General features: G+C 40.7%; 1 long non-coding RNA gene across 1 annotated transcript; it reads left to right on the top strand.

Annotated features, from left to right (window-relative positions):
• Positions 1–117: 117 nt before the first annotated feature.
• On the top strand, positions 118–18,210 carry LOC145506688 (uncharacterized). The gene is made up of 3 exons (XR_014054179.1): positions 118–199; positions 2,347–2,390; positions 16,570–18,210. It is a non-coding gene; the product is annotated as an uncharacterized LOC145506688 (long non-coding RNA).
• Positions 18,211–19,897: the final 1,687 nt, after the last annotated feature.

Genomic DNA, 19,897 nt, shown 5'->3' on the forward strand with positions numbered 1-19,897 from the left:
AACTGGAGCCCTCTGGGGAGAAGGCCAAGATTGACTCTTACCTCACTGTCCACCTGACGATCCCTGCTCCACTGACTTTGTCAGAACGCCCCCACTAACGGTCACTCACTGACAGTTGCTTCCTTGGGGGAGGAGCCCATTGCAAATGGCTGAACAGGACTTGTTGCCTGGTGACAGGGTGCAGAGTAATAGCTCACAGGTACGGCTGTGCTGAATCTGCACTTGGCTGTGCTCTGTTACAAGTCTCCTGGGGGAGTCTCCATTCAGCCCTGTCCTTTAGAGGTACCCCCAGATAGAAATTAGATGGCCACAGCTGTCAGCTTTGGGTGTTCTCTTTATATCACGCAGTACTGTCTTTATTGGGCTCAAGAATGTGGTATATGAGTAGGAGCCACGGGGCTGTGAGCTACTTCCTTCACACAAGCTACTTTTCCCTCAGCCCTGCTCAACCCGTGTCTCCTTCATCCCCACTTCCATTGGATAATGGAGCACTGTCACACCTGCCTGACTTTGTGCCTTGGTAGGTCAGAATATCTTGCTTTATGATGGACGGCTCAAGATGCATGGTAACTCGGTGGCCCACGATTAAGCTTTAGTCTTTACCAAGACCCAGAAACCAGCCAAAAGCTATGTTCAAAAGGATACTCATTTTCCTTTTGAAAAGGATGTAGATGACATCATAGATGATGTCTGATGTTTGCTTCAAAACCATAAGGGTAGGATTTGTGATTCACCTATAGGGACCTGCCAGTAGCGACAAACAACCTCTCTGTCTACCAATAATACTTCGAGCACCATTAAATCTGCTGACCCACGTGACTTAAGTGGCAGAGCAGTTTCAGCTTGTGCCCCTGGGCTGCCAGTCTGCTGCAGTCTTCCCGTTCTGACTGCTGCCTGTAGACATTAAACTTCAGCTCGTTGTATATCCTCTGACTCTTAATGAATGTTGCTTTTATATGTGAATAGAAATAGGGTGTTTAAATTATTTTGCATCTTATTATTATGTAGTTTTCTGTTGCTGTCCTCAAGCAACTGCTTCTTTTTCACCCATAGTTTCCCACCATCTAATGTTAATCCTGGGCTTCCCTGGAGGCTCAGTGGTAGAGAAACCGCTTGCTGATTTAGGAGATGTGGTTCGATCCCGGAATCGCAAAGATCCCCTAGAGGAGGAAAATGGTGATCCAGTATTATTGCCTGGGGAATCCCATGAACACAAGAGCCTGGCAGGTACAGTCTTTGGAGTCACAAAGGAGTTGGACATGACAGCAACTAAACAACAATATTAATGTCTGGTATATAACAGGCCCTTTAAATAAATGTATTGAATTCATCTGAATTTAATATGTGTTGCTTATAAAATTAATTATCCCCATACATATGTAACTTCTAAGATGCACATGTACACACACACACACACGTGTGCACACGTGCACACATCAATAGAAAAGCAGTTCTAAAGAAAGAAATCACCAAGTAATAACCTCATCATTCATTACCCCCTAATGAAGATATATCTAGTACTGTTTATTTGGATTAAGACCTTGATGATTAGATGTTTTAAAACTCATTTCATCTCACCAGTTTTGGGCTTATATGTGCTTTAAAAGGTCTCTACATGTGCTTTATCTATGCATGTGCTTTAAGAAGTCCTATTCTGTCTGATTCAGTGAATCATACATGGCTTTCATTTCCTCGTTGAACTAACATCATTGCAAAACCACAAGCTTAGACATTAGCAGTTTCTCATGAATATATTATATATAACTAATATAGTTACTCTGAGCAATTATGTGATTGATACATTCTCAGATTGGTCTTGGAACAGACTGTTGGCTCAGCTTGCTGCTGCTGCTGCTGCTAAGTCGCTATAGTCGTGTCCGACTCTGTGCGACCCCATAGACTGCAGCCCACCAGGCTCCACTGTCCCTGGGATTCTCCAGGCAAGAATACTGGAGTGGGTTGCCATTGCCTTCTCCAGTGCATGAAAGGGAAAAGTGAAAGTGAAGTTGCTCAGTCGTGTCCCACTCTTAGTGACCCCATGGACTGTAGCCTACCAGGCTCCTCCATCCATGGGATTTTCCAGGCAAGAGTACTGCTTAAGAGTTAATAAATTATCTGGCTGTTCTCCACACACCTTTTATATTTGGTTCAATTAATACCCAAGCTTTTGGCAAAGGAACTGGGCAAAAGGCTAAAACTTACCTAATCGACTTTCAACAATTACATGTTTTAATGGTATATATCACTCCTGAGTACTTGATTCCCTTGTTTTAATATATATGTAGTGCTTATATATATATAGTTGCTTATGACAATGATTATTATTTTCCTTTTATTTGCATACAGTCTAGGTATCAGAAGGCTTCTGTGAGACTGTCTCAATGATATAAGTGAGTAATTTTAGGAAATCCAAAAATATTGTATAAAAATGCATGAAATTAAACTATGATTTTAGTTCTCTGGCATCTGGTGATTTCCTAGAGAATAACAGGCAAACTTCCTTTTCTCTTGACAAATACTGTTGACTTCCTCCAAATCTTCGTTTTTACCTAATTCTATGTATGCTCTGCTGTGTGCTCAGTGGCTCAGTTGTCCAACTCTTTGTGACCCCATGGACCATAGTCCACCAGGCTCCTCTGTCTATGGGATTTCCCACTGGAGGGGGTTGCCATTTCCTCCACCAGGGAAATATTCCTGACCCAGAGATTGAAGCTGAGTCTCCTGCGGCTCCTGTGTTCCTGTGTTGGCAGCAGTTTCTTTGCGAGTGAGCCATCTGGGAAGCCCAATTCTATGTATAGGACCCATGAAAAATAAAGGTTGCTTTTAAAGTTATTTGCATGTCTTTGAGTGAAATAAAAAAATAATATAATAATATTAATATATGTGTAACTTCTGGTAGTGTTTCTATTCCACAGAGTAAATCTACCAAAGTTGTATTTGCATTTAATTATTTTTTTAAATGTAGCTATATTATAGTCTCCCTAACATTGTGTTAGTCGCTCAGTCATGTCCGACTCTTTGCAGCCCCACAGAGTCCAAATCCACTGATGCATACACTCAGTCAGTAATTAGAAAGTATTAAAGTGTGGGCTAATTATAACGTGAGAGCTAGTGCATGATCAGTGCTCATTCACCAGGTGGTGAGTAATACAGATTTTTTATTCAAACCTATGTTACTTTAAACCTAACTAAATCTATATCTAGTCTAAAATACATTCTCATAGCAACTTATATAAATGATGAAAATTATGCATTTAGCTGCAAAAAACATGGATCAATCATAATCATACACTATTTTTATCAGAAAAATATTTTAATTTGATATTGTAATAGTGTCTCTTCAATATAGAAATAATTGTTAGTAGTCCACTGGCATGTTTGATAGAATTCTCATTAGTAACTTAGTAACCTGCCCTTCTCATGGACATTATAATCCCAAGCCTTATTAAGTTTTGTCCATCATACATTATTTTACTTTTAGACACTTAGTGCTCACTAGCAACCTTTTCCCATTATCCCTACACCTACCCACCAGGAACAACTAGTCCATTTTTCACGTCTGCACTCTAGTCTATGTTCAGTCGTGTCTGACTCTTTGTGACCCTTTGGATTGTAGCCCACCAGGCTCCGCTGTCCATGGAATTTCCCAAGCAAGAATACTGGAGTGGGTGGCCATTTCCTCCTCCAGGGGATTTTTCCAACACAAGAATCAAACTTGCATCTCTTGCATCTCCTGCACTGCAAGCGAATTCTTTACCACAGAGCTATTGCATTGGGGAAGCCCTGTCTCTGCACTCGATTTTGGATAATCCCTACTGACATTTTTCAAGTGTGTTCATCTTTGCTGCAGTATCTAATCTGCTTTTAGTATCATCAAACAGCTTCTCTTTGACAGTGACTTCTTTACAGCTAGGTTTTCATGTTTCTATTTTTCCTTTAATTTCTTGAATCCTATATCACAGAAACACACGGAGTACTGTTTTAGTACTCTCATCTTTTCTACCATTATTCTTCTGTCAATGAGTCACATTTTCCTGTCTCTTGGCATGTGTAGAAATTTTCTTAATTGGATGGTGTGGTGGTTTAGTCAGTAAGTCATGTCCAATTACCATGACCCTGTGGAGTAGGTTACCATGCCCTCCTGCAGGGAATCTTCCTGACTCGGGATCAAACCTGCCTCTCCTGCATTGAAGGCAGGTTCTTTCCTTCTGAACCACCAGGGAAACTCTTAATTGGGTGTTGGACATTATAACTACTACATTGCTGAAAGTCTAGAATTTATTTTTTTCTTGAAAATAGTGTTGACTTTTGTTCTAGAAGTCAATTAAATTATTCTCACATCAGGTTGATTTTTCTCTAGACTTACTTTTAAGGATTGCTATTTTGAGTGTAAAATAGATGTTTCTCTGGAGAAAATTTAGGCTTATTATTATTATTAATATTATTATTATTATCTTGGTTCTAGACTAGACAAATTAGGCATACTACTGTTATTGTTTTACTACTAAAATATTAACCTCCAGGGAACCTTACTGAATTGCATAGGTTACTGACAGTTGACTTTCCTGTAATGTTGTTTGTATCATTAATATCTCTGCACCTCATGTAATCTGAGAATTATTTCGCTTATATCATCACCCCATCGTTTTTCTCCTAGTCTCATAAACTTTCATTGTACACATATGCAGTTTAGTATTCTTTGAAGTCACAGAGCGATTGCTATGCAGAGTTTTTCTATATAGATTCCTCTTATGTTGAACTCTGCCTTGCAACTTACAACTACCTCAAGTGCACCTAAACTTTAATCTCTGTATGTTCCACACCTGTGATCTGTCACTTGAGTCAGGTCTGACTCTTTGTGACCCTATGGGCTGTAGCCTGCCAGGCTCTTCTGTCCATGGGATTTTCCAGTTAAGAATACTGGAGTGGATTGTGAATGCCCTCTTCCAGGAGATCTTACTGACCCAGGGACTGAGCCCATGCCTCTTGCATCTCCTGCATCACAGGCAGATTCTTTACCTATATGCTTTGCTCAGTGATATTACTGCACTCTAGCTGGGATTTCTGTCTCTGCACTGTGATCCCTAATGTGTCTCTGAAGTGTTGCAAAGTGAAGTGAAAGTCGCTCAGTCATGTCTGACTCTTTGCGACCCCATGGATTGTATAGTCCATGGAATTCCCCAGGTCAGAATACTAGTGTGGGTAGCGTTTCCTTTCTCCAGGGGATCTTCTCAACCTAGGGATTGAACCCAGGTCTCTTGCATTGCAGGCAGATTCTGTATAAGTTGAGCCACAAGAGTAGCCCAAGAATACTGCAGTGGATAGCTATCCCTTCTCCAGTGGATCTTTCCAATACAGGAATCAAACTGGGGTCTCCTACATTGCAGGTGGATTCTTTACCAACTGAGCTATTAGGGAAGCCTCACTGTGTCTCTAGGCAATTTTATTGCTCACATTGCTTATTTTTCCACTTCGGGAAATTTGGAAAACTGAAGCAGTGGCACAGGACTGGAAAAGGTCAGTTTTCATACCAATCCCAAAGAAAGGCATTGCCATGTTCAAACCACCACGCAATTGCACTCATTTCACGAGCTAGCAAAGTGTTTTTCAAATTTCTCCGAGCGTGTCTTCAATACTATGTGAACTGAGAACTTTCGGAAGTTTAATCTGGATTTAGAAAAGGCAGAGGAACCAGAGAGCAAATCGCCAACATCTGTTGGATCATAGAAAAAGCAGGAGAAGTCCAGAAGAAAACATCTATTTTTGTTTCATTGACTATGATAAAGCCATTGACTGTGTGGATGACGACAAACTGTGGAAATTTCTTTAAGAGATGGGAATACCAGACCACCTTACCTGCCTCCTGAGAAACCTCTCTACAGGTCAAGAAGCAACAGTTAGAGCCAAACATAGAACCACGGACTGGTTCAAAATTGGGAAAGGAATGCGTCAAGGCTGTATTTTCACCCTTCTTCTTTAAATTCTATGTAGAGTAAATCATGTAAAATGCTGGGATGGATGGAGCATAAGGTGGAATTAAGATTGCCAGGAAAAGTATCAAAAAACTCAGATATGCAGATGACAACACTCTTATGGCAGAAATAGAAGAGGAACTAAAGAGTTTATTGATGAAGGTGAAAGACAAGAGTGAAAAAGCCAGCTTAAAACTCAACGTTCAAAAATGAAGATCATGTCACCCAGTCCCATCACTTCATGGCAAATACATCAGGAAACAATGGGGAAATGATGCCAGACATTGTATTCTTGGGCTCCAAAATCACTGCAGATGGTGACTACAATCATGAAATTAGAAGATGCTTGCTCCTTGGAAGAAAAACTATGACAAACTTAGACAGCATTTTAAAAAGCAGAGACATTACTTTGCAACAAAGTTCCACCTAGTCAAAGCTATAGTTTTTCCAGTAGTCATGTACAGATGTGAGAGATGGACCATAAAGAAAGCTGAGCAGCAAAGAATCGATGCTTTTGAACTGTGGATCTGGAGAAGACTCTTGAGAGTCCCTGGGACTGTAAGGAGATCATACAATCCTGAATATTCATTAGAAGGACTGATGCTGAACCTGAAGCTCCAATAATTTGGCCACTTGATGCAAAGACCTCACTCATTAGAAAAGACCCTGATGCTTGGTGGAACTGAAGGCAGGAGGAGAAGGGGATGACAGAGAAAGAGATTTTTGGATGGCATTACCAACTCAATTGACATGGGTTTGAGCATGTTCCAGGAGATGGTGAAGGACAGGGAATTCTCCCATGCTGTAGTCCATAGGGTCACAAAGAGTCAGACATGACTGAGCAATTGAACAAGATAAATTCCATATTTATTGTCCTTTACTGAACTTGCTTTATATTGTGAAAATCGCTTAATTTTGATACTGTTAATAACAAGTAAGCACACCATCAGTTGTTCAAAAAATTACATTGTTTTATGTTATATGCAATTTTACTGAAGTAAGTAACGATGCTATGTGAGATATAAAATAAATTTTGAAATATGAACTCTGAAATTAGGCTGCTTGAGTACGAATGCTTAGTTTACCATTTACTTGGTCTATACCCTAGGAATGGTTAAGTATGCTTTTCCTAAATTGTCTTTCTAATCTGAGACATAATATCATCTATTTCATACAGTTGTTGTGAAGAATAAATTATGTGTATGTGTTTAAAATAGCTGGTACATCTAACATCTCTAAATGTAATTATTATTATTCTCATACACAAGGGAAAATTAAAAAAAGAAACAATATAGAATTAGATTTCAATACAGAAAATATGTGAGCAAGTAACCTTTTAACTATAATTAGTTGCACTTTTATGGTGAAAAATAAAATAACTGAGAAGGCATAATAAATATCACTTCTATTGATCAGAATATGAACAAATACTTTCTGATATAAGAAAGACATGTGACCAAGAAGAACAGAAGATCACTTGTGCTTCTCTGCCAAGATAGATAGGGTATATGTTTTCTGTAAGATTGCTGTGCCTATACAGACCGTATGAAATGTTAGGACTCACACCCATCCAGATGTGTGAAAGAGACACTGAGAGTCCTGACTGAGAAATGATGCAAACTGCGTTAATTCCCTGAAAAGGATTAAGGCACATATCAAAGAGCAGGCGATTTTGAGACAGAGGAGCCTAGTGGGTTGCCCTTTGCTTTAAAGTCAACTATAAATATGAAGAAAACTAAAAAAGACATCTGGGTTCATATATGAGATAAATCTCTGAGAACAGGGAATTTGTCTATCACATGAGTATTGCTCCTTCTTGGATGGTGCCCTTATTTACTTGTTATGATTATGGCAACCTGAGGTTAACTCAGTGCTTGAGGTCAGTATTTTACTTCTATCAGTGAATAAAAAAAGGAAAAAATAATACTACTAAACATGTCTCCCTGGATTGGGAAGATGCCCTGGAGGAGGAAATGTCAGCCCACTCCAGTACTCTTGCCTGGAAACTTCCATGGGTAGAGCAGCCTGGTGGGCACAGTCCATGGAGACACAAAGTGTTGGACACGACTGAGTGACTCAGCACCCACTCACTCAAACATGTCTTCAGGCTATTATTCTTCATGAGATACATAATTTCAAAATGCTAAACAGAAGAAAAGAGAAAGAGAAAAAAAAACAAAAACAAAAACAACTGAGTCCTCTTGCTGAAAATGAACTCTCAATAAAATTTAAAAACAAAGCAATAAGAAATGCAATGCTCAAAAGGCCAATAAAGTTGATGGCTAAAAATTTCTTTCTGATAAAATTAATCTTTAAAGAGCAACATTTCAAAGTCTTGAAATGAGTCTGAACAAGATGGTCAAAATTATATCTGAAAGCATAACATACATTAAAAGACCAAAAAAGTATGAAACAAAGTAAGGTGAAATTAAATTACACTAGAACAGACATCTAGATTCAATACTAATGATACTTTTGTAGCTCTTGAAATGACTGGCAAATGTTCATTTTCTGACTATGCATAAATATTTATATAAATATATTACATCAGAGTTAACAAAATACTGTAAAAAAAAAAAAACTCTGAAAAAGTTTCATCAATTATTGTATAGTTATTATTTACCACAAATAAAGCTTATTAGAAACATGCCAGGTTAGAGAAATTGAAAGACACATGTAGCCCACTGTTCATTGCAGCACTATTTACAACAGCTAGAACACGAAAGCACCCTAGATGTCCATCGGCAGACAAGTGGATAGAGAAGCTGTGGTACATATACACAATGGAAGATTCAGTTCAGTTCAGTCACTCAGTCGTGTCCGACTCTTTGCAACCTCATGAACTGCAGCGCACCAGGCCTCCCTGCCCATCATCATCTCCCGGAGTCCACCCAAACCCATGTCCATCGAGTCGGTGATGCCATCCAACCATTTCATCCTCTGTCGACCCCGTCTCCTCCTGCCCTCAATCTTTCCCAGCATCAAGGTCTTTTCAAATGAGTCAGCTCTTCACATCAGGTGGCCAAAGTACTGGAGTTTCAGCTTCAACATCAGCCCTTCCAATGAACACCCAGGACTGATCTCCTTTAGGATGGACTAGTTGGATCTTCTTGGTGTCCAAGGGACTCTCAAGAGACTTCTCCAACACCACAGTTCAAAAGCATCAATTCTTCTGCCCTCAGCTTTCTTTATACTCCAACTCTCACATCCACACATGACTACTAGAAAAACCATAGCCTTGACTACACGGACCTTTGTTGGCAAAGTAAAGTCTCTGCTTTTCGATATGCTGTCTAGGTTGGTCATAACTTTCTTTCCAAGGAGTAAACATCTTTTAATTTCATGACTGCAATCACCATCTGCAGTGATTTTGGAGCCCAGAAAATTAAAGTCAGCCACTGTTTCCACTGTTTCCCCATCTATTTGCCATGAAGTAATGGGACCGGATGCCATGATCTTAGTTTTCTGAATGTTGAGCTTTAAGCCAACTTTTTCACTCTCCTCTTTCACTTTCATCAAGAGACTCTTTGGTTCTTCTTCACTTTCTGCCATAAGGGTGGTGTCAGCTGCATATCTGAAGTTATTGATATTTCTCCCAGCAATCTTGATTACAGCTTGTGATTCATCCAGCCCAGCGTTTCTCATGATGTACTCTGCATATAAGTTAAATAAGCAAGGTGACAATATACAGCCTTGGCATACTCCTTTTCCTATTTGGAACCAGTCTGTTGTTCCATTTCCAGTTCTAACTTTTGCTTCTTGACCTGTATACAGGATTCTCAAGAGGCAGGTCAGTTGGTCTGGTATTCCCATCTCTTTTAGAATTTTCCACAGTTTATTGTGATCCACACAGTCAAAGGCTTTGGCATGATCAATAAAGCAGAAATAGATATTTTTTCTTTAACTCTCTTGCTTTTTCAATGATCCAGCAGATGTTGGCAATTTGATCTTTGTTTCCTCTTCCTTTTCTGAAACCAGCTTGAACCTCTGAAATTTCATAGTTCACCTACTGTTGAAACCTGGCTTGGAGAATTTTGAGCATTACTTTACTAGCGTGTGAGATGAGTGCAATTGTGCGGTAGTTTGCGCATTCTTTGGCATTGCCTTTCTTTGGTATTGAAACGAAAACTGTCCTTTTCCAGTCCTGTAGCCACAATGGAATATCACTCAGTCATAAAAGGAACACTTGAGTTCTTTCTAATGAGGTGAATGAACCTAGAGATATTACACAGAGTGAAGTAAGTCAGAAAGAGAAAGATAAATATCGTATACTACTGCATTTATATGGAATTTAGAAAGATGGTACTGATGAAATTATTTGCAGAGCAGCCATGGAGACACAGATATAGAGAACAGACTTATGGACATGGGGCGGGGGTGGGGAGGAGAGAATGAGATGTATAGAGAGAGTAACATGGAAACTTATATTACCATATGTAAAATAGATAGACAATGGGAATTTGCTGTATGACTCAGGGAACTCAAAAAGATGCTCTGTAGCAACCTAGAGGGGAGGAGTGGGGAGGGAGATGGGAGAGAGTTTCAAGAAGGGAGGATACACATGTATACCTATGGCTGATTCATGTTGATGTTTGGCAGAAACCAACAAATTCTGTTAAAAAATTATACTTCATTAAAAAATAAATTATTTAAAAAGAAAAAAACATGCCAAGTAAGGAATTTCCCTGGAAATCCAGTGGTTAGGTCTCTGAGTTTCCACTGAAGGGGCACAGGTTCGATATCTGGTTGGGTAACTAACATCCCACATACCACTTGTCATGGCCAAAAGCTTGTATTAAGGAATAAAAAAAAATTAAATAAATAAATTAAAGAAAAATGGCAAGTTAGTTTTCTATAAATTCTGAATATAAAAACTGGAAAAAAGAGATGAGGACATGAAAAACTATAAGAATAATATAAAACACAAACATAAAACATTAATATACCACTTTTAAAAAGCTCAGAAGTAACATTAGAGTCAGTAAAAATGTGCTTAAATGAAAACAATGGGGATATGTGGTACAGTAACAATGCTAAGTCATTTCAGTCGTGTCCAATTCTTTCAACCACATAGACTATAGCCCACCAGTCTTCTCTGTCCATGGGATTCTCCAGGCAAGAATACTGGAATGGGTTGCCATTTCCTTCTCCAACAGTAACAATATCATGATAAAACTTCTTTTTTCTAAATAACCACTAAGAGACATAGTTCCAGTCAACAGAAGAGAAGTACAAAGGGGGAATCATTTGACCTACTATACAACTGAAATATACACTAACACTGGCTTCCCTGGTGGCTCAGATGGTAAAGAATCTTCCTGTAGTGTGGGAGACCTGGTTTCGATCTCTGGGTTGGGAAGATGCCTGGAGGAAGTCATGGCAACCCATTCTAGTATTCTTGCTTGGAGAATCCCCATAGACAGAGGACCCTGGCAGGCTATGGTCCATAGGGTTTCAAAGAGTCAGACATGAATGAACAACTAAGCACACACACAAACAAGACAAGAATTTATTTTTAAAAACTGATATTAAATACTATGACAAATATGCAATGCACATAAATCACCATTGTTAGTCTCAAAGATACACGTTAAATATGTACACACAAAAAGTGAAAAAAGTGATAGCATAATTGATAAATACTTCAGGTTGGCAGCTGATCTGCAGAATAATAAAAATCGTTGGAAAAAATCAATCGCATTGATGATCAGGAATATTCAATTTTTATATTTGAATGAACATTCAAATATTCATATAATCAAAAAGATTATATGATACCATTATACAGCTATACTATTGATTTGGAATAGTCTAAAATACTAACTTTTAAGGCTGAGTGCTGAAGAACTGATGCTTTGAATTGTGGCATTGGAGTAGACTCTTGAGAGTCCCTTGGACTGCAGGACATCAAACCAGTCAATCCTAAAGGAAATCAGTCCTGGATATTCATTGGAAGGACTGAGGCTGAAGCTGAAGCTCCAATATTTTGGCCACCTATAAAAGACCTGATGATGGGAAATACTGAAGGCGGGAAGAGAAGGGTACAACAGAGGGTGAGATGGCTGGATGGCATCACTGACTCAATAGACATGAATTTGAGCAAGCTCCAGGAGTTGGTGATGGACAGGGAAACCCGGCATGCTGCAGTCCATGGGGTCGCAAAGAGTCAGACATGACTGTGCAACTGAACTGAACTGATAGATGTCCAAGTGTCACTCTAAATAATTCAGTTAGGGAAAATACCAACTTTAGGTATTAGGGGGCATTATTGAGTAATATCTTAAGTTATATACACTAAGTATGCAGTTTTCCCCCAAAATTAAAAATAGAAATACCGTATGATCCAGCAATTCCACTTATGGTTATTTTTTCAAAGTGTGTATCAAGAGGTGAATGGATAAGATGTGGTATACATGGATTATTGCTCAGCCATAAAGAAAAATAAAATCTTGTCATTTGTGACAACATGGAAGGACCTAGAGGGGATTATGCTAAGTAAAATATGTCAGGGTGACAAACACAGTATGATGTCATTTGTATGTGGAAACTGAAAGCCAAAACCAATGAACCAAAATAACGAAACAGTAATGTAGTCATAGATACAGAGAACAAAGAAGTGGTTTCCAGAGAGGAGAGGGATGTGGTGATGAGAAAACTAGGTGAGAGATTAAGATTTACAAACTTCTCTTACAAAATGAATGAGTTTGTGGGACAAAATCAACACCATGAGAATACAGTCAATGAGAACTGTCCTTTGGGCAGCTGGAATAAAAGAGCAGGAGAAATATAAGGGAATAAAAAAATAGAATTTTAAGAGCCTTTTCAGAGAGAAATTCTCTGTATTAGAAGAAACGAATCACCAGTCCAGTTTCGATGCATGATACAGGGTGTTCGGGGCTGGTGCACCGGGATGACCTGGAGGGATGGGATGGGGAGGGAGGGTGGGAGGGGTGTTCTGGAAGGGGAACACATGTACACCCATGGTGGATTCATATCAATGTATGGCAAAACAAATACAATATTGTAAAGAAAAAAAATAGATAAATAAACTAATTTAAAAAAAAAGAAGAAGAAAAGAGAGAAACGCATTTCAGTTATACAAGGGGGGCAGGATTTATCATGAACTTCTTACACTACTTGCAGAGTTTCAAAAACTTCTGACATGCAAGTCATGAAATATCTAGGGTAATACTGATCTCCTATGACTAGTGGAATGAGCAAATGTGAGAAAACAGAATTCTTAAAGACAATGACATAAGAACAGATGTGAGAACTAAATTTGCAGTTCCCTACTCAACCAGACTGAGTTGTGTGAAAGGGGGAGTGATCCTGATGGTGGACACTGAGGTGATTGGCTTACAACAATTCATTAAGTTCTACCTCTATTGAGGGTGTTATTCAATGCATGTGAGTTTTCACAAAATAAATAAATGAATAAATAAAGTAACAAATAGATTAAAATATTTAATGAATAAACTTACATATAAATATGGAACATATAGATACATACAGAGCTTATAGATAAAACAGTAGATGAAACTAACACTAAATCTATACAACCAAACAACACTCTGGGGTCCAGGATGACGTCCAGGTGCAGGTCTTCAAGGATTCAGAGCAGAGCCTGCAACACCAACACAGGTGATAGTCCCTGGGAGGTGCAGAGTCAGACAGAGGAGGGCTCCCTGCGGAGGGTGAGCAGGACCCAGAAGACCTCCCAGGATCTAGACTTGGCTTTGGGGCTCACATCTGCAGAGCACAGGGCCTGTTTGCTGCTATTTGCTGAAGGCATTGTCTGTTAGTGGGAAGTGTTTAGAAATGTCCCACAGGAGCAAGTATACCTGGGCATCTGGCTGTCAAACCTCAACTCATGGGTCCCCTGGACAGTGAAGTCTCACAGGCAGAGGAACAGGGGACTCTGGGATCCAGGACTGAAAGCTTGGGTCTCCCCCTTCCCTCTAGGCCCTGGGAGGAGCAGGAGGTCAGATGACACAGTGGATAGGAGAACACGCCAACCCACCCTACACTCAGTACAACTGCTCCTGGGACCTGAGCCTTGGAAATGGACAGACACTTGGAGTCTTAATATTCCCTAATAATTGTTTCTAACCCACGACCAAATGCTCCTGAGATTGATGATTTTAAACTGTTATTAGGTTGTTGTAATAAAAAAGGACATTTTACCTGTTTAGCATATTACAACATGGAAATCTGAGAGAAGACACTGCTTTTTAAACTGTAATATATCAAAATATGTTATTAATGACAGAACCGGAAAAAAAAATAAAAGGAACATGAGTAACTTGAATCCTGCCCACTCATCCCAAGTGTGCTGCTCATTTGCTTCAGTCATGTCTGACTCTGTGCAATCCTATGGATTATAGCCCACCAAGCTCCACAGTTGCTGGGATTCTCCAGGCAAGAATACTGGAGTGGGTTGCTATTTACTTCTCCAGGGGATCTTCCTTTCCCAGGGATTGAACGTGAGTCTCTTGGATCTCTTGCATTGGCAGGCAGGTTCTTTACCTCTAGCACAACCCTCCCAAGTGCACACTGCCCTAAAATGCATTATGGTATTCTTTAGTTGGAGTTGTACACATACAGAGAAGTATCTACAGAACCTCCAACTTCAGCTTGAGAGATGGTGCCCTGAGGTGACCCAGGACCCCAGGGTTCCAGAACCTGAGGAACCCCAGACTCGCGCACCCCCAGGCTTTCTGGGACCCTCAGGACCAGGGAGCACCCACAGGTATGTGGAGCTGCCAGGTGACCCCCTGCCTGGACGAGCTCTGGGAGCCTATGTCTCCTTCACTCTGCTCCCAGGAGCCCAGGACTGGGGAGGGCAGGGCTGCCCCAACCTCTCTCTGCAGCTGGTGATGAACTAGGGGTGCCCCCTGCTGCCTTTAGGGGGTTTGGAGGGCAGAGCTGGGTCCTTCAGAGGGAGATGAGGAAGCCCCCGGTGGGGATCTTCAAAGAGAACACACTGGAACAGCAGCTCCTGAACTCTTGCACACGGTGGCTGCACAGTGCCCCTAGCCTCCCTGCAAATGTAAGAGTTGCCGGAGGAGCCAGCCCAGCAACCTCGGGGGTTTCTGGGGACGGGACCTGTGCCCTGGGGAGACGTGCTCAGGGCATCCTCCACTTATCTGTGTGGATTATTACCACCTCTTGTCTAACACGTGTATGTGGAAAAAAAAAGTCTCATTAACACTGCACAGTCTCTGCGCATTCCCTCTTATGCCATCAACATAGCTCTTCCCCAGGTTTGGTTCATGTTCCCATTAGTTGGCTGGAGATGGTGCAGAGATCGATGTTCTCAGCCTTTGATCTCTTAAGTGGAAAAGTCAAACTGAAAACCCAGGGCTAGGTCTGAGTATGAATGCTCTGGACCCCTGACCTGGCTGTGTCAGTGAGACGAGTGATCCTCAGTCATGGAGCAAGGGGTCCCTGCTCCATGTTCATGCCTGGAAGTACTAGTAGCTCCAGAGTTCCAGACCCTGCCCTTCATTATAAGGTGGCCTCTGTGGTCACAGAACCCAGGGCAGCTACTGGGGGATTAATGGCCGACTTTGGCACCGTCTTTAGTGTGAAAGTTACCTCTGGACCCTCATCCTTCTGACAGCTCACAGAGAGTTGTGCGGCTTCATGCAGACAATACAGGTCACATCCGTTAGGGCAGGTGTCAGAGCTTAAACTAGGGCACAAACAGATATGAATCAGGGAGATGTGCTATTGTATTGGGTAGCATTACCATAAGCCTGTCGCTTGATGAAATCCTGTAGTGCACACCCGAGGGACAGCAGCAACCAAGAACTCAAAGTAAAACTTGATTGTTAGCTTGGTGACCATGACTCTTGTTGAAAATCTCTTACCTCTGTGGTTTAGAGATGGTCAATGCTTACTCTGTGCTTTTTCTAAGGAGTTGTCCCACTAAGCATTTGGCCCCTGTGACTATGGACAGCCACTGACTCAGTGGACAGGCACACACTGTATAGAAAACAAACATTTATAGAACAATATGATATTATTGATAGTAGCTGTATTTAAATGGTAGGAATTCTGTATTATCAAATCTTGTATATTTGATTTTCTTTAAGACACGTGACTAGTGAATTAATAGAATAGCATATTTCTCTCAGGATTGACTTCAGTCCTCTAACAGTTTACTTTTAGTCAAGCACAAAGTCTCATAGAAAACATGATGTAGTTGCAGCAACTGTGGATCCTGGAGGAAGAATGATGTGGGAAAAATCAAGAGACAGTGACAATTTAGCAGGAGCTCAAAATAAGCAGGAGGAGTCATGGGTCTCTCATTGAACGGTAGCATTCATTTTTGAGTTTTCTTTTCATTAGATTGAATATTTCCTTTTGATTAGGTGTCTCTTAGCTAGAAGGCAAAGCTCTGTTTTCATTTCCTTCCTCCTCTCCTTTGCTTTCCTTCCTCCTCTGAAGAGAATGCATGAACACAAATTCAGCTCATGCTCATTAGTCTCCTATAGCCATACACACCGCCCCGTGTCTACACGAAGAGAAAACCCCCTGAATGTTTACACAGCAGCCTCACCAGTGTTGTGACAGCTATTTTGTGTCCCTCTAGATCTAACTGAGGACCTGCCAGTCAACCCACCTTGCGACAGGGCAGAAGAGACTCCTTGTGTCTCCAAGGCAAGCTGTCTTTTTGTTTGTTTGTTTGTTTGTTTGTTTGTTTGGTCTGGTCTGAGATAGAAATATTGTTTCATTTTTCTTTCAGTAGAATTAAGTTATGAATCTTTGAGGGTGTTTGTTCCATTTAGAGACGATTCCCTGGGTTGAGATAATGTAGAGTGAGAGTCTTATTACAGACTCACGATGCCTCAGTCCACAGGATATTAAAATTGTTAGCATCCATTACACTCTGTAGAGTACAGAGGTCTCTCTCCTGCAGCAACATTTCCCCTAGGAAAAGAAGTCTGCAATTTCCAACGCAAATGGACTTGGAAGTTCCATCCTCCAGACACAGGTCTTGCCTTTCATCCTGAGTACCAATGCTCTGATCTTGCTGGGTTCCCTGGATTCCACCACTGTTCCTCATCAGGTTTTCTACTGTCACCAAATGAACCAAAGGTTGTGCATCTTTGTGATCTTTTCCTCACAGCGTCTTCTCTTCTGTACTTGCAGGTGGCCCTTCCAGAATGTGAAAGTGGTTAAGTATTCTAGAATCATTCACTTGGGCAGAAAAAGCTCTGTAGATGGGAAGTTTGGGGCTTTCTCACTGGTGTTAGGGCAGACACACACTGATTCCAAATTCCTGCTGGGAATGAGTATAGGGGCCCTGCTGGTAAAAGTATCTTGCAAGTAGAATCATGTGGCCAGTACTATAGTTCCAGGAAGAAGCTGTATTATGGTTAATAGTGTAGGTTTGTGTCCATGGGACTAGGTATATCTCTATGTGTAATGAAGAGTGTGATTCTTTGTGTGTGTGTGATTTTTTTGTGTTGTGTTTTTCTCGATTTATGTTACCCTAAATGTCACTGTTACTGGTGTCATCTTCCCCCTAAAAATTCGCATCACCATTGTACCATGAATGAGTATGTGTATAACAATTAAACAAAGTATACACATTTCCTGTATGATTTGATTTTATAGCAAAAGAAATCCTCTAACTTGGAAGACAAATTAGATCATTACCCAGGAAAATATTTACAGGATTTTTAAATTTTTTATTAATATTTTTATTGTCTCCGCTAGATCTTCATTGCTGCACAGGCTTTTCTCGACTCGTGGAGAACGAGGGCAACTCTATAGCTGTGATGCATGGACATCACTTTGGAGGTTTCTTTTGTGGCAGAACATGACTTCTAGGGCTCTCAAGCTTCAGTGGTTTTGGCACGTAGCTTCAGTAGCTGCGGCTCTTGGGCTCTAGGGCACAGGCTCAGTAGTTGTGGTTCACTAGCTCAGTTGCTCCAGGGCATGTGGAATCATTCTAGACCAGAGATTGTGCCTGTATCTCCTGCATTGGCAGGTAGATTCTTAAGCACTGAGCCACCAGGGAAGCCCTACAGGCTTCTTAATGAGCAAAACTGTGTTTCAGAAGCCCCCTTACTGGGTCAATTACACCTTCATTTAATAGTAAATCTCACCTCTTAGTAGGTCTTATGGCGTTTTGATTGGTCAGGATTCATCACTATGCCACTTTCCTCATTCAAACTCTTTCCTATTCCAGCCTCAGAATGAGTCCCCCCCCACCCCACCCCACCCCATCTAAGGCACCTAGTGGTACTGGGGAGGCTTCTTTCTTCTGCCGGGAGCCCCTGGTGGTACCCAGATGACACACCCAGTTCTAGAGGAATCTGAGAAAGGAGGAGCCTCCAGGCATAGATGGAGGAAGTTCAGTCCAGCTTTGTAGTGTCCAGTCAGTCCTGTTAACTCAATGCAACATTTTGCTCTGCATGTCTCTAGAACTTTTCCACCTTGCAACTCAAGTTTTACAACCATTTAACAGATCCTCCCAATGTCAACTTCCTTCCAGCTCTTGGAATTACCCTTCTACTCTCTGCTTCTCTTTGAGTTTTCATTTGGATACCTCAGGTAAATGGAATCGTGTGCTGTTTGTCTGACTGGCTAATTTCACTCTTAACTATATCTTTCCACTTCATTTATTGCTGACAGGATTTCCTTCATTTTTAAAGACTGAATCACATTCCACTGTATCTATGCATCACATTTTCTTTATTGATTTATCTGCCTGTGGATGCTGGACAGTATTTCCATCTTGGTTGTTGTGTACAATGTGGCAATGGATATGAGACTGTAGATATATCCTGGAACATTCTAGCTTTATATCCTTTGGACATAAACTCAAATACGTGATTGCTGGATCCTATGATAATTTTTGGATCTTAATAATTTTTGGAGGGACTTCCAAAAGGTTTCATAATGGGTATGTCATTTTCCATTCCTACCAACAGGATACAAAAGTTGCACTTCTCCACATCCTTGCTACATCGGTAATTTTCTATTTATAATACAAATCCTGAAAGGTGTTATCTCCTTTTGACTTGATTTCTGTTTCACTGATACTGAGTGATGTTGAGCACTTTTCTTATGTATATTGATCACTTCTATGAAGAAATGATATTGTAGCTTTTTACACATGTGAGAGTTGGACTATAAAGAAAGCTGAGCACTGAAGAATTGATGCTTTTGAACTGTGGTGTTGGAGAAAACTCTGGAGAGTCCCTTGGACTGCAAGGAGATCCAACCAGTCCTGAATGTTCATTAGAAGGACTGATGTTGAAGCTGAAACTCTGATACTTTGGCCACCTGATGCAAAGAACTGACTCGTTTAAAAAGACCCTGATGCTGGGAAAGATTGAGGCAGGAGGAGAAGGGGATGCCAGAAGATGAGATGGTTGGATGGCATCACCGACTCAATGGACATGAGTTTGAGTAAACTCCAGGAGTTGATGATGGACAGGGAGGCTTGGCATGCTGCAGTCCATGGGGTCACAAAGAATCGGGCACGAATGAACAACTGAACTGACTGACTGAAAATTCAGTTATCTGCCTACTGTTGTTTTGAAGTTGAGTTGTAGTAGTTTCTTTGATATTCTGGATATAGGCCCTTTATTCAGATACAAATTTTCCAGATACTTCCTCTCATTCTATAGGTTGCCGTTGTTGATTGTTGAGACTGTCCTTTCTTCACTTGGTAAATTTAGAAGCTTGGCAAGGATCATTTGGCCACACATGTGTCAATTTATTTGCAATTCCCTTCTTATGGTTCATTGGTCTCTCTTCCTATTCTGTTGCTGGTACAACACTCTTTTGACTGTTGTGGCATTCTTATGTGTTTTGAATTCAGGATGCCTTAAGGCCCCATTGTTCTTTGCTTTTAAGATTTTTTCACTTTGGGTTTCTTTTAGGTTCCATAAGTATTAGCATTT

This window comes from Giraffa tippelskirchi, chromosome 5, assembly GCF_054371585.1.
Source record: "Giraffa tippelskirchi isolate mGirTip1 chromosome 5, T2T-mGirTip1v1.2.pri, whole genome shotgun sequence".
Taxonomy (NCBI): Eukaryota; Metazoa; Chordata; class Mammalia; order Artiodactyla; family Giraffidae; genus Giraffa; species Giraffa tippelskirchi.